Source organism: Dipodomys merriami, unplaced genomic scaffold (genome assembly GCF_024711535.1).
Source record: "Dipodomys merriami isolate MVZ:Mamm:240054 unplaced genomic scaffold, mDipMer1.0.p SCAF_28, whole genome shotgun sequence".
NCBI lineage: Eukaryota > Metazoa > Chordata > Mammalia > Rodentia > Heteromyidae > Dipodomys > Dipodomys merriami.
The window spans coordinates 4,476,520-4,489,058 of record NW_027204270.1 but is presented as its reverse complement, the minus strand read 5'-3'; the positions used below and the strand labels follow the sequence as shown (position 1 = coordinate 4,489,058).

At 55.3% G+C, this 12,539-nt stretch overlaps 1 protein-coding gene and 1 long non-coding RNA gene across 14 annotated transcripts in view; one reads left to right on the top strand and one right to left on the bottom strand.

Annotated features, from left to right (window-relative positions):
• Camta1 (calmodulin binding transcription activator 1) overlaps window positions 1–12,539 on the bottom strand; it is a 710,332-nt gene that overhangs the window by 281,833 nt on the left and 415,960 nt on the right. The gene's annotated exons all lie outside the window — the stretch shown is intronic.
• Window positions 7,063–8,677, top strand: LOC138837940 (uncharacterized). Its single transcript, XR_011375517.1, has 3 exons — window positions 7,063–7,154; window positions 7,233–7,337; window positions 8,566–8,677. It is a non-coding gene; the product is annotated as an uncharacterized lncRNA (long non-coding RNA).

Here is a 12,539-nt window from a genome sequence, read left to right as displayed (position 1 = left end):
GGTCAAGGCAGAGGTGGGCAAGAACGGAGGGAGTGGAGGAATTCGGATACTTGGATTGACCTCGTGGTGCGAGGTAGGAAGAACAGAGGAGACGCTGCGATCTCGGTCTCTGCCTCCAAGAGTCACGTGGAGACTCCCAGCTCACCGAGTCTTCTGGATGCTGGTGTGGAGTCAGCCACCCACCCATCTGGAAAGCTCTTTCTCAGTGTGTATGGCGGGGACCGGGGCAGGAGAGGAGTGCACACCAGATCACAGAGAACAAGAGCCACCCTGGAGGAGCAAGGACAAGGCTCAGCATGGCCGGCAACTGAGTCCGTGGGGGGGGGGGGGGGCTGGGCAAGCTGCGTGGGACACAGGGACAATCCAGTTGCTCTACACATCTGCCACCCCTATCCCCGGGACCAAGACAGCTCCATCTACCCACAGAAAAGCCACACTGTGGACCCTACACATGCTGTTCCCAAGGCCATCTTGCCTGGTGAATAGACCTCAAACCGAACTCTATTCAGGCCAGAACTACAATTAGAAGCTCAGGAAGCAACCTGAGGGAGAAAAAAAGGGGCATCCTCACCAAGAAGATGGTTGTGGGAGAGCAGGCAACTTGGCCGGGGCAAAGCAGACCTTTGCCCCCACGGCCCAGGCAGGCCCACAGCCAGGCACGAGGCTCTGGGGGTGAAGACACTGGGCTCCACGCCTGTACTCTCGGAAGCATTTAAGAAAAGAAAAAAGGTGGGGAGGGGAAGAGGCTGAAATTATTTTTTTTTAATATGAACAGGAGGTTTTAATCAGAACAGGAGAGAGGAATTTCTTCCCAGTAATAGCCCAGTAATGGCACTTCCTAGAGTAATGAGATCTCAGTGTTCGACAATAAAATGTGATCTATTCAGGATTTGAGGAAATAAAACTCCAGAGATAATTTTAGGGCGATTTTCGGATGCCTGCCTTGCTGGTACAGGTTCAGAGCATTAAGTCCAACCGCCGGGGGTGGCAGCCACGTCCTTGCTCCGAGGTTTCCTGAGAGAGCCCCAAGCCCAGGGCGCAACCCACGAGCCTCACCTCCTGACTCACGGCGCCCCGCCTTGAAGCCAGGCGCTCGGATGGCCGGACATCACAGCCCCCTCTCCTCCCTTCAATGTAGGGAGGCCATTTCCCTGGAATCAGCGCGACCCATGGCTCATTCATTCATTCATTCACTGGACATCTATCTACTTTGCATCCTACCACAGACTCGGACACATCCCAGTAGCCATGTTTCTGCCAGACTTGCCGTAAGGGGTCCCAACGGCAGACCTGGTCTTTGTAACCCCACAGCCCAGCACACTGCTCTGCTTTCCTTCTCAGCCTCCTGCCATGGCCTCCCCCTGGGCCTCCATCCCCTCCCTGTTTCTCCTCCTCCCCCTTTCTCCCCTCCCCCCCCCCAACCATCCTGCCAGGTCCTGCACAGATAGGAGCAGGTGCAATGGTCACCTAGCTGAACACACAGGACCCATGAAGACCGGGCCGCCATGCCTATACCGTCACCAGCACCGCACGGGCCTTTGTTATGAACAGATGGAAGGGATCCAAAGTCACACCTCCATGGCAGAATCTGGCTTCAAGTGGAAAATCCTCTGTAAGCAACAGCCACCTTGACCATGAGCTGGGCTCTCCAGAACCCCAGACAATCTGGAAGCCTGGGGGTGGGGGGTGGGGTGGGGGGTGGGGACTAGACACACATTTTTCTTTTCTGGCTTTGACCTTCAGTGGCTCTGTGGTTCTTTGGCTCCTGGCCAGGCATTTGTTCCCAGGTGTTTCTAGGCCTTGTTCCTTGCTGTGACTTTGAGACAGGGTCCAGATAGAAATGCTTTTTTGCAAAGGGACCGTCCATAAAAGCTCCCTTGAGAGATGACCTCTACTTGCCTGGCTGGCCACAGCACTGCTAGACTTTCTACTCAGCCCCCACTGGGGTCAGCTGGGCCTCACCGCTACCACCAGGGGGAGACATACACACCAAGCCCAAGATAGGCCTGCTAGTCCCAGAGGTCCCTGCAGGGCCCATCCTTCCGGTATCCCCCATCCCGTGAGCTATCAAGCCCAGGCAGGAGTCAAACCACCTGATTTGCAAACCGCTGTACTCCAAAAGGCAGAAGACAGTGCAAAATGAAGGCTGAAGTGAAGTTCGGCTGACGGATGATGTTCTACAAAAGGTCACCGCCGGATCATTTCACCATTCATTATTTATTAACAACCTCCGAGACATGAGTGTTACATCAAATGTCCAGCGTCGGGAAGATGATAAAGTAATATTTTATAGCTGGAGGCCTCTTAAAGGTGTTAACCAAAAGCTTACAAAGTGATTTCAGTGTGTTACAAAATAATTTATTCAGAATTCACTGTAGCCGAGCATTAAAAAAAAAAAGTTATTAATCACCAAGTGAAATGAATGCACGAGAGTCAGGTCCATGCCCTGAGTGATACCATGAGCAGTACCACATCCACCAATTGAGCACTTGGGTCAGACAAGGGCAACATACGTTCTAGATTCACATGGAACTTGGCACCATGGCTGCATTAAATGGCGACCTCACACCCGTTCTCACACAGAGCTCCTCATAGATGGACAGTTGTCATGTTCTTTCAGCTGCAACTGTCTTTGCTTTAAACCCATCTGCCCCACCCAAGACCACCAGCTCCTCCCATACCCATCGAATTAGTGTGCCCAACTCTACACAAGCCCACCAACCACAAGAGAAATGCCGAGAAGTCAGATAGGCGAAAGTCACAAATAGGACCTGAAGAGGTGCTGTGGAGTGGGTAGGGGACTGGGTTACTGCAGGGAGTGATGGCTAACTGCAAATGGCAGGCATAAAAGGAAGTTTCTGGTTAGATTTCTGAGGCATGGATATTCTAGCTCTGCGTCTGAGGAGTATTCAGCTCCTAGGGGAAGAATGTCAGAGGGTCTTCCTCAAAGAGGAGGTAAGGCAAAAGAGCACAGGGTTTGGGGAATGAAGTGAGAGGTGCAGACAGAGAGGAAAGGGAACAGAGTCGAAGATGATTAATATACATGGACCTGGTTCCGAGCAAACGGCAGATGAGGTGGGCCGATGCCCCATGAGGGGAGCCTTCGCCCCCAAATTCCTTTCACTCGAAGCAAGTCCTCGCTTGCATAAGAAATTGATTGCCATGCCATAAAAGTTTAATGCACCCCCCAACCTTCTAGGTTAATATTTATTGCATGAAATGAAATTCACCTTGACTTTTTAAAAAGTCACGCTGAAGAAAAGTCACGAGGTGACTGGAGACGCAGGCCCCATGGGTTTGGACTCCTTCCCCGTGGAGAATCAGGACAGCTACAGAAGGCCTTAAAGGAAGAGGGTTCCATCCCCGTGTCCCATGTGTCCCTGGCTGGCCCTGGGGTCTGGCCGGCACCGACTCATCCATCAAGTGTCATTTGGAAAGCCACCTACCAGAGGAGATGTTCTTGGACACCATCCCTTCTCCTGAAGATGTTCTGCTTGGCTCTCACTTCTCTGAGTCTGGGGACCAAAACTCATTTGTCTTCATATTCTGGCCCAAACTAAAAGTTCAGCAGATATAAATAATCGTGTGTGTGTGTGTGTGTGTGTGTGTGTGTGTGTGTGTGTGTGTGTGTGTGTGTGTGTAATGAGGCTTGAACTCAGTGCCTGAGCTCTGTCCCTGAGATTTGTCACTCAAGACTAATGCTCTACCACTTGAGCCACAGCTGCATTTCCAGCTTTTTGGTGATTCATTGGAGATCAGAGTCTCCTGGAGTTTCCTGCCTGGACTAACTCTGAACCATGATCCTCCGAGCTCAGCTTGCTGAGTAGCTAGGCTGACAGGCGTGAGCCACTGACGCCCGGCTAAGAGCACTGAACAAATGAATACACATACATTGCGTACCTCTGTCAGACTTCTGGGCTTGTGTTGAGGAGGAGCCCGTGTTCTAAAGGAATAGCGTCTCTCACATTCGGTGGATTGTTGTGAAAGAGCCAAACTGAGCCTCTGTCATGGAAACCTCTGGAAGCTGTATTCCTTCTGAAGGAAGAAGCATCCAGAATAGCATCTAGCGCCCACAGGCCCGTCTTCCCTGGGCAAGTACCATTAACGGAGGCTGGTGTGCCAGCCACCCGGGAACCTCGGCTGAGCACAGACAGATTTATGTGCTGGAGAAAACGACCCCATTAAGCTCAGCCGTAAAGTCCCTTCAGCCGGGCCGCGTGTGCCCTGCCTGCCAAGAGGCTGCGGACAAACCCTGTGAGGGAAGGCCTCTGTTGCTGCTTCTTCTTCTTCTTTTTTTTTTTTTTATCAGCCTTCATCCCTTGCTCAAAAAGAAAAAAATCCTTGAGCCTGAGCTGGCCTGACCATTTGGCCAGGGCATGAGCACGAGGCTCGGGGGCGGGCGGGGGCGGGGGGAGATGCACAGAAAGAGCCTTGGAACAGAGGAAATATACAGGAGCCATGATCGCCCACCACGCTCCTGGCACGGCTGTGGGGGAAGGGGAGGCTGGGCTGGGCACCTGCTGCATCACCCGAGCTCAGATCCGTCCGGGGAGGGGGTGGGGAAGGTTGGGAGGGATGCTCTTCCCGCTTTATAAACAGGAAGCTGGGCCTGGGAGAGGAGAGATCCCCTGGACAAGATCACGTGGGGACAGTGGAAGACCTGAGGTTTGAACCTGCTCTGCATGCCTCTCCTCTCGGCGCACCCCATCCTGGGACTGCGCCCCAAAAGGCTGGCCCGGTGACCTGTCCCTAAGGGGGTCTCCAGGGTCCTACATGGAAGTCTTCACCTGAGTTTGGCAGTGACCTTGACCTTTTCAGGGGTCATCGAGTTCCAATGAGGTCTTAGCGTGGACCCTGGTCCCACGGGGCCATGGGGCCGGAGGAGCTGTGAGTTGGGGGCTCGGGGGAAAGGGCGGTAGCTTGAGTCTGCTGCACCCTGGACTATTGGACCCCTCATAGGAGAACAGGAAAGGGGCCTTCGGTGCCGCCTGCTGCACCCTCAGCTCGCTCTCCCGCGCCTCCCTGGCCTCTGCCCGTGGGCAGCAATGGGGGCAGGGTGGCTGCCCACGAACCCTGGAGTCCCCAAGAGTCTCAACACAAAGCCCTCGGCCAGACCCCGGATTGCCAGAGGGCGATATTTCACAACCAGAGACGCTGGGCTGCAGGGCCCCGGGGACTGGCTGCTCCCGCGTCTCCTCCATTTGCTCTGCCAGTGGGAGACACTCCCTTTCCAATGGGGCGAAGACACAGAGCCAAGGCCCCTGCCTGTCGTCCATAAACAATGCCTGGCAGCCCCGTTAACCAAAGCCCCGAGGTCTCCTTTGGGCTCATTTGGCCGTTCTTCCCCAACCATGTGCTGCCCAGTCATGTGGCGGCTGGTACACGATGGTAACTGAGAATGCGTGTCCGCTCACCGCGCAGGGGTGGTGCAGGCTCCAGGGGACGTGGAGGGACCGCTGGGGCGTGGAGGGAGAACAAATGCCTGCCCGGGCCCCGGGGTGTGGAGACACGAGTGGAAAACACAAATAGTGCAAAAGGAAGAGTCGTCGAGCCCAGGTGGGCTTACTGCTCAGCGTGGGAAGCTTGAGCTGCCCAGCCTCCACGACTTCCAGAAAACCCACGGATTTCCTTCAAGGTCACAGCAGATTCCCCTCAAGGTCATGTCTCGTTGATCAAGTCAAGCTTTTGGGGCTTGGGGGTTTTCGTTCTGTTTTGTTTTTTGCTACAGATTCAGAAGCAAGGGAAGACCCTACAGGCAAAAGGAAAACACAACGTGTGTGGGCTTTTCCCTCTGTCCTCAGACCACAGCCTCCGCGTGGATGACCCCTTTGCAGCAAATGAAAGAAAAGTAGGGGTGTTCTGCAGACCCAGCAGTCTTGCTCAAGGTCACGGGTTGACTATCAGGATATCAGAAAAAAAAAAAAAAACCCAAACCTGGAGGTGAGGATACTGGCCACTGTGTGCTCAGACGCCAGACACCAGCCTGCTTGCCAGGCGCACTGGAGCCCCAGCCCAAAGCTCCATGGAGAAGGCATGGAGGTGCACTCACCCCTCCCCAGGCAGGGAAGGGGGCTGAGGACAGAAGAGCTTAGTGCTCTCAAAGCCCTTCTTGGGCCCCGATGCCCCCCCCCCACCTCCTACCCCCAGATCTGCCCAGGGTGGCTTCGTGGGGGGGGGGGGGCAGGGGTTCTTAGTGTTATTTCAATGCTCTCTGCTTCTTCCTCATTCTTGTTCAGCCTCCTGGGCCCAGCCAAGGAGGAGCTGGAGATTCCAGGTAAGACCTTAGAAAGACCCTCACTTGAGCCCAGGCTGAGACCCTCTCTGCATTTCTTTCAACCCAGGGCCCTGGCACAGGTCCTCCGTGGGGTGAGGGCTAGGGTAGAAGCATGGAGCTCTAAAGTAAAGAGTTACTTCCTAATCTCTCTCAGAGAAGGGGACCCGGGTGAGTGGAGGAGGCGCCTGGGAGGGAGGAAGCCGCGGTGGGCGTCTGCAGCAAGCGTCACCCACAACCTGCACCTGAAGCCATGAACTCAGCCCGCGTCCCCGTTCCTAACCCAACCTTTGTGCAGACGCCAGAGCCACACACACGCTGAAATCCCGTCCGCCTGTCTGTCAGAGTCCACGGCCTGTGAGATCTGCATCCGAGCCCTAAAATGTCCACCAAGAACAGAGCTGTGGGCATGTGTAATCCTAGTTACTTGGGAGGCCAGCTAGGGCACAAGGGTTTCCAAGGTGACAAAATGGATGTCCTGAATATCTCCTATCCAGAGGAGGATAGGATGGTGGCGGGGCTCCCTCCCTCCCCGCTTCCTCTCTCCAGCCCCTGTCCTCCCATGACTCCCTCCCCTCCCTTCCCACTGGAATTCAGGTGTCCATCTGTCCACTGTCCACCTCGGGCAGTCCCGCGTGCGTGTCTCCCGTCACCCGTGATGACTGCATCTTGGCCGCTGGACCCGGCCCTCTCCTGATGGTTTCAATTTTCTGCTCTTCGCTTTCCTGTTTTATAGCCACAGCGTTAGAAGTGGGATCATGACACTTTGTTCTTTTTCTTTCTCCTTTTGGTTTTTTTTTTTTTTCCCCCGTAGCAAAGGTCCTCCCTCGCACATGCGTGTTCAGCGCTGCCTTCCTCGTGGTCAGACGGAGCTCATGATTTGGTAATAATCGTGTTCTGTTGATACTTGCCATAAATGTCAGGCCTCAGTAATGGAGTGGCCTCACTTCCTGTCCTACAGCGCAGGGGTCTGCACTCGGCTCTGAATGCCACGCTCAGGCTTCCTGTGACCCCCTACCCCCCCTCGCCCCAGAGGATCCTGGCCGCTCCCACCCTGGGAACACAGGTGGGCACAAGGGAGGTGGGCACGAGGGAGGGGTTCCATGTAGAAACGGGATGCGTCTCTCTGGTCCCTGTCTGGGTCCAAGTTCACTGCTGGCTGTCATGGATCTGCCTCCCTCCTGTACTCCCCGGGATGCTCTGCTTCCCTGTTCCATAGCTTGCGTCTCCACTCTGCCCCTGGCAGGCGCGAAGCACGGGACGGGGCTGTGGCCAGCTCCGAGTGCCCAGCGCCACGCTGCAGCTCCTGCCCCAAGCTCCCCGAGCACACGTGGACCGAGGCAGTGGTGTGGGGGTGCGGGGGGAGCGCTGCCCAGCCCCCACAGGGCTCGCTTCCTACGACGCTGAGTCCTCTGCCACCCAAAGGAGACCTCAGAGCGGAGGGGACTCCGGAGGGGGCCTGGAAGACTCCCTGTGCAGGGCAGGGGACAGAGCAGAGGCCCGTGAGGCGTCCCTGCGGCCGGCACGGCGGGGGACACGATCCTACAAAACGGATGTGTGTTTTTAAATAGACGCACTCCATCCTCATCGCCCAGGGGAGCCAAGGGCCTGGGGGACTTAACGGAACACAGACCCAAATCCCACATGTCACCACGCCTGCACACCCGTGTGGACACACACACACACACACACTCATACAATGTGCACACTGCAAGCATTATGCCCACCTTTGGTCTTCAGCCATACAGCCGGCCCCTCCCTCTCTCCGCCCAGACCCACCTGAGCTCCCATCTCCCTCACTTCCTAACCCCCAGGCCCTGCTGCTACCTATAGAGGAGGCTGCCATGTGCTCTCCTCTAATAAACCTAATAATCTTTCTCCTGGGCCTGTCTGCCTCTGCGTGGTCCCCTGGCATGTGCTGGATCCTCCCACTGATCCTTTCACACACACAAGTGGACACACACACACATCTTGAGATTTCCTTAATATTCAAAACACCCCACTTTTCTTTTCTTTCTTTCTTTTTTTTTTTTTTTTTTGGTCGGTCATGGGTCTTGAACTCTGGGCCTGGGCGCTGTCCCTTCAGTCTTCAGCTCAAGGCTAGCACTCTACCACTTGAGCCACAGCGCCACTTCCAGTTTTTTGGTGGTTTATTGGTGATAAGAGTCTCACAGACTTTTCCTGCCTGGGCTGGCTTTGAACCATGATCCTCAGATCTCAGCCTCCTGAGTAGCTAGGATGACAGGTGTGAGCCACCGGCACCCAACAAAACACCCACTTTTCTATACCAACAGTCTGACATGAAGCTAGTAGCCTGTTTCAATAAACCACTGTGACCAGGACTGGGCCTTGGGCGGTTTCTCGGCCCCACCACGCCCGCTGCAAACCCCAGCAAAGGCAACCAAGTAAAAGGTAGCGCTTCGGTTCATACGCATACGCGGCTGTGTGACGTTGGCTTGCAGGGGCTGGGCCTTGGGGGGCTCCAGAGGACGCATGGTCCCCTCGGCTGAACCCGTCCCTGGGCTCTGGGATGGAGAGGGCTCCAGGGCATCGTCCTTTCTGCCTCTGAAGAACACCTGATGTGGGGATGTGGGCAGCAGACAGGAGCGACCAGGCTGAGACCCTGGGAGCTCAGGAGGTGCATGAAGAACCCCCATCTCAAAGGCTGGTCTTGGGAGGGTCCAAGAGTGAGACACTTGCAATGCAGTGCCTTATGAATAAGACCCCAGCCCAAGCCACTGCTTCTGGCTCACCAGGCGGCCCTGGCACTCACAGGCTCCTGGGGCGGGGCCTGTGCTCCCGGAATCTGCAGAGGTGTTTAGGGACCGTCCCAAGCAGAAAGAATAGGCCCCGCCCTCTTGGGGGAGGGGTCATGTCCAAAGCCAATGGCCCCTGGACTGATTCCCTGGTACTGCACAGGGGCCAGGGCCAGCTGGACAGAGCGGCCCCTGACCAGCGAGCCCCACAGCACTGCTCGTGCCCAGCAGAGGCTGCCACGGGCCTGCGGGAACTCAGTGGGCATCTGGGCCAAGTTGTGCACACCAAGAAGACCTGTGGAAGACGCAGCCTCCAAGATACCAGCCCCTGATTGCATCCGACGTGTCTTTAAAGATGGGGTTAGGGGTGGGTGCTGGTGGCTCACACCTGTCATCCTAACTACTCAGGAGACTGAGATCTGAGGATCATGGTTCAAAGCCAGCCCAGGCAAGGAAATTCCATGAGACTCTGATCTCGGTGCAGCCACGGTCATCGGCTCACACCCAGGACACAAGAACGCTCGGCCACGGAGCATCAGGTACATGGAGCATCAGCGGGGATGACCCCTCCAAGGGTGGGCAATGTCCGCAGGCCTGGGGACGGGGAGGGACTGAGAAAGACAGGCAGAGAGCGGACAGTCCCTTCAGATGCCCAGAAAAACGCTGTGGTGGCCATGGGCTCGGGGCCGGGAAGGGAGGCATCGGCGGTCTCAGAACCCGGTGCCATTCTGCCGACTTTGGAGAAAAAGCGTGGTGATAAATACATGTAAAGAGCTCGGGGTGAAGGTGTGAAATGATGGTTCATCTAATCATCACCATTCGGCGGTGTGGTTAGCCGCATACACACGCGCGCATGCATGCGCGCACACACGAGGATGGAAATGATTTCTGCATTTCTCTCACAGCGCGGATTTGTCACCTTAAACCCACACAGGGACACCTATCTCCTTCCCCCAGACACATGGCCAGATTCCACAACGGGGCAAGAAGAAATGACTGGCTGGGGCCAGATCGCCAAGATCAAGGTGAAAACAGGCAGGAAGACCCCAGAGAACCCGGGAGATCAGGGGGAGCAGGGGGGACTGCCCGTCCCCAGCACACACCTTCCTCTCTGCCTGATGGAGCTCGTAATACTCTGAGCCCGGGCGAAGTCATCTTTCTTCAATGCCACAAGGCTTGAGGTGACCCTGAAATTCATGGTTCTAGACCTCTGGGCTGGATGGGCCTCATGGGAGGCTGTGGTGCTAAGCAGCGTTTCTTGGTTGCTTTTCTTCCAGGCTCTCCCCCCCACAAAAAAAGGGATAAAACTGGCAGTGAGCTGGCAATGTGGCCTTTGAATGGACCCCTGATGATCCACACTGCAGAATCAGACACTGGAGGCCCTCAGACCCTCGCTATCTCTCCTGGTGTCACGGATAGAATATGGCCAGACATTCTGAGTCAATCATCAGAACCCCAACTTACAGTGTCTGCCGGGAGCTGGGTCACACCCCAGGTGTCACCCCAGATAGACCAGGAGAGGACTGAAAGTGGCCAATGGGGACACTCTGGCTCCTGGATTGGCTGACATATATTGTTAAAATACTTTAAACAATACTCTAGGGTAAATAATAACAGTGTGTCTAGATTGACAGCGCACGGTTCTAGTTCTTCATTTGTTTTACAAATTCCTCGCTGGATAGCTAGCCCAGGCTCCAGGCCTAAAACGGCTGTAGAAGGATGGCCAAGACTGCCCGCGTAGGGACCTCTAGCTTTGGATAACTGTGTGATGTCATCAGCCACCGCTTTGTGCCACGCACCCCACAATCCGTAGGAAACTGGTCCCCCTCAAAGGCAGGCTTCCCTCCCGCATCCCCGGGCCCCCGTGAGTCACAGAGCCCCGTGTTTGATTGCACCACGACGCGCCTACCACTTAACGTGGGAAGACATTACTTACAAAAGATGATTCCTGGAAGGGAAGTTTGGGGTTTTATTATACCTCTGGGCTAGATTGGGCGATCTTGGAAGAAATAAAGGTTGTACCCTTTTCATTTCTGATCCGCGGGGCGATATTTTAGCAGTGTGTGGGGGCAGGGAGGAGGAGCCAGGGCTGGCCCCGCTGTGGTGGCACATGCTTCCGCTCCCACGCCCACGAGCGCAGAGGGCACCTGTCTGTGCCGAGTGCGATTCGCGGTCTGGGGAAAGGGGGTGGGGGGGGAGGCCTCTGAAAGACAGTGGAGGAGGGGCCCACGGCCTTCCAGGCACGCACACGCTCAGCTCCCCCACCCAAGAGGGCTCCGGCCTCAGCCACCTGCACCTCGAACCTCCCCTCACCACGGCCCGCTGGGAGACATGCACACCTTCGCTTCTGCCGCCTTCCCTGAGTCTTACTTTCCAATGCTAGGGCTAAATTACTCCCAGACATGGCTCCAGACTTAAGTTGTAGGATTTGAAGAAAAGAACATGTGTGTGTGTGTGTGTGTGTGTGTGTGTGTGTGTGTGTGTGTGCGCGCGCGCGCGCCAGTCCTGGAGCTTGAACTCGGGGCCTGGGCACTGCCTCTGAGCTCTTTCTGCTCAAGGTAAGTACTCTATCATTTGAATCGCAGGTCCACTTGTGGGTATATGTGTGTGCGCGTGTGTGTTTCGGTAGTTCATTGGAGTTAAGAGTCTCACAGACTTTCCCGCCTGGGTTGCCTTCAATCCAGGGCTCTCAGAGCTGAGTCCCCTGAGTAGCTAGGATTATGGGTATGATTACAGGCATGGGCCACAGTGCCCAGCCCTGCTGTTGCTTTGCATCCTCATCCCAGGAAACCCCAGTGCTGGAGGTACCCCGCCTATAACTGTGTTTTAATTAGTTCAATAAATTATTATACCTCGGCGACACCCAGTCTTGCCTTCCACCCCACACGGTTAGATTTGTCTGATTGAACACATTTCACTCCTTCTACAAACCTGTGTGCTGTCTTTAAAGGCCAAGGTCACAGGGGCTAGGAAGGTGGCTCAGTGGTACAGCGCTTGCCTTGCATGCATAAGGCCTTGGGTTCAAGTCCTCAGCACCACATAAGCAGAAAAAGTTGGAAGTGGCGCTGTGGCTCAAGTGGTAGAGCGCTTGCCTTGAGCTGAAGAGCTGAGGGACAGAGCCCAGGCCCAGAGTTCCGGGCCCACGGTCACGGAGGTCTTGTTTATAGCATTATCTATAGATGCATCTCCCTATACTTGACTTCAAAATTCCCTCCCTCCAAGGCAGCCGGGGAAGCCAGTGCTGGAGTGCCATCTTCCCATTTTCTCCAAATCTAAATCCTGCCTCTGCCAGAAAGCCCTCCTTGCCTCTCTCCCCAAAACGGACGTACAGTACACTCAGGACCAGCTCTAACTTTTTATTTATTTTTTTGGTCAGTCATGGGGTTTGAACTCAGGGCCTGGGTGCTGTCCTTGAGCTCAAGGTGAGAGCTCTGCCACTTTAAGCCACAGCTCCACTTCTGGTTTTCTAGTGGTTAATTGGAGATAAGAGTCCCATGGAGTTTTCTGCTTTG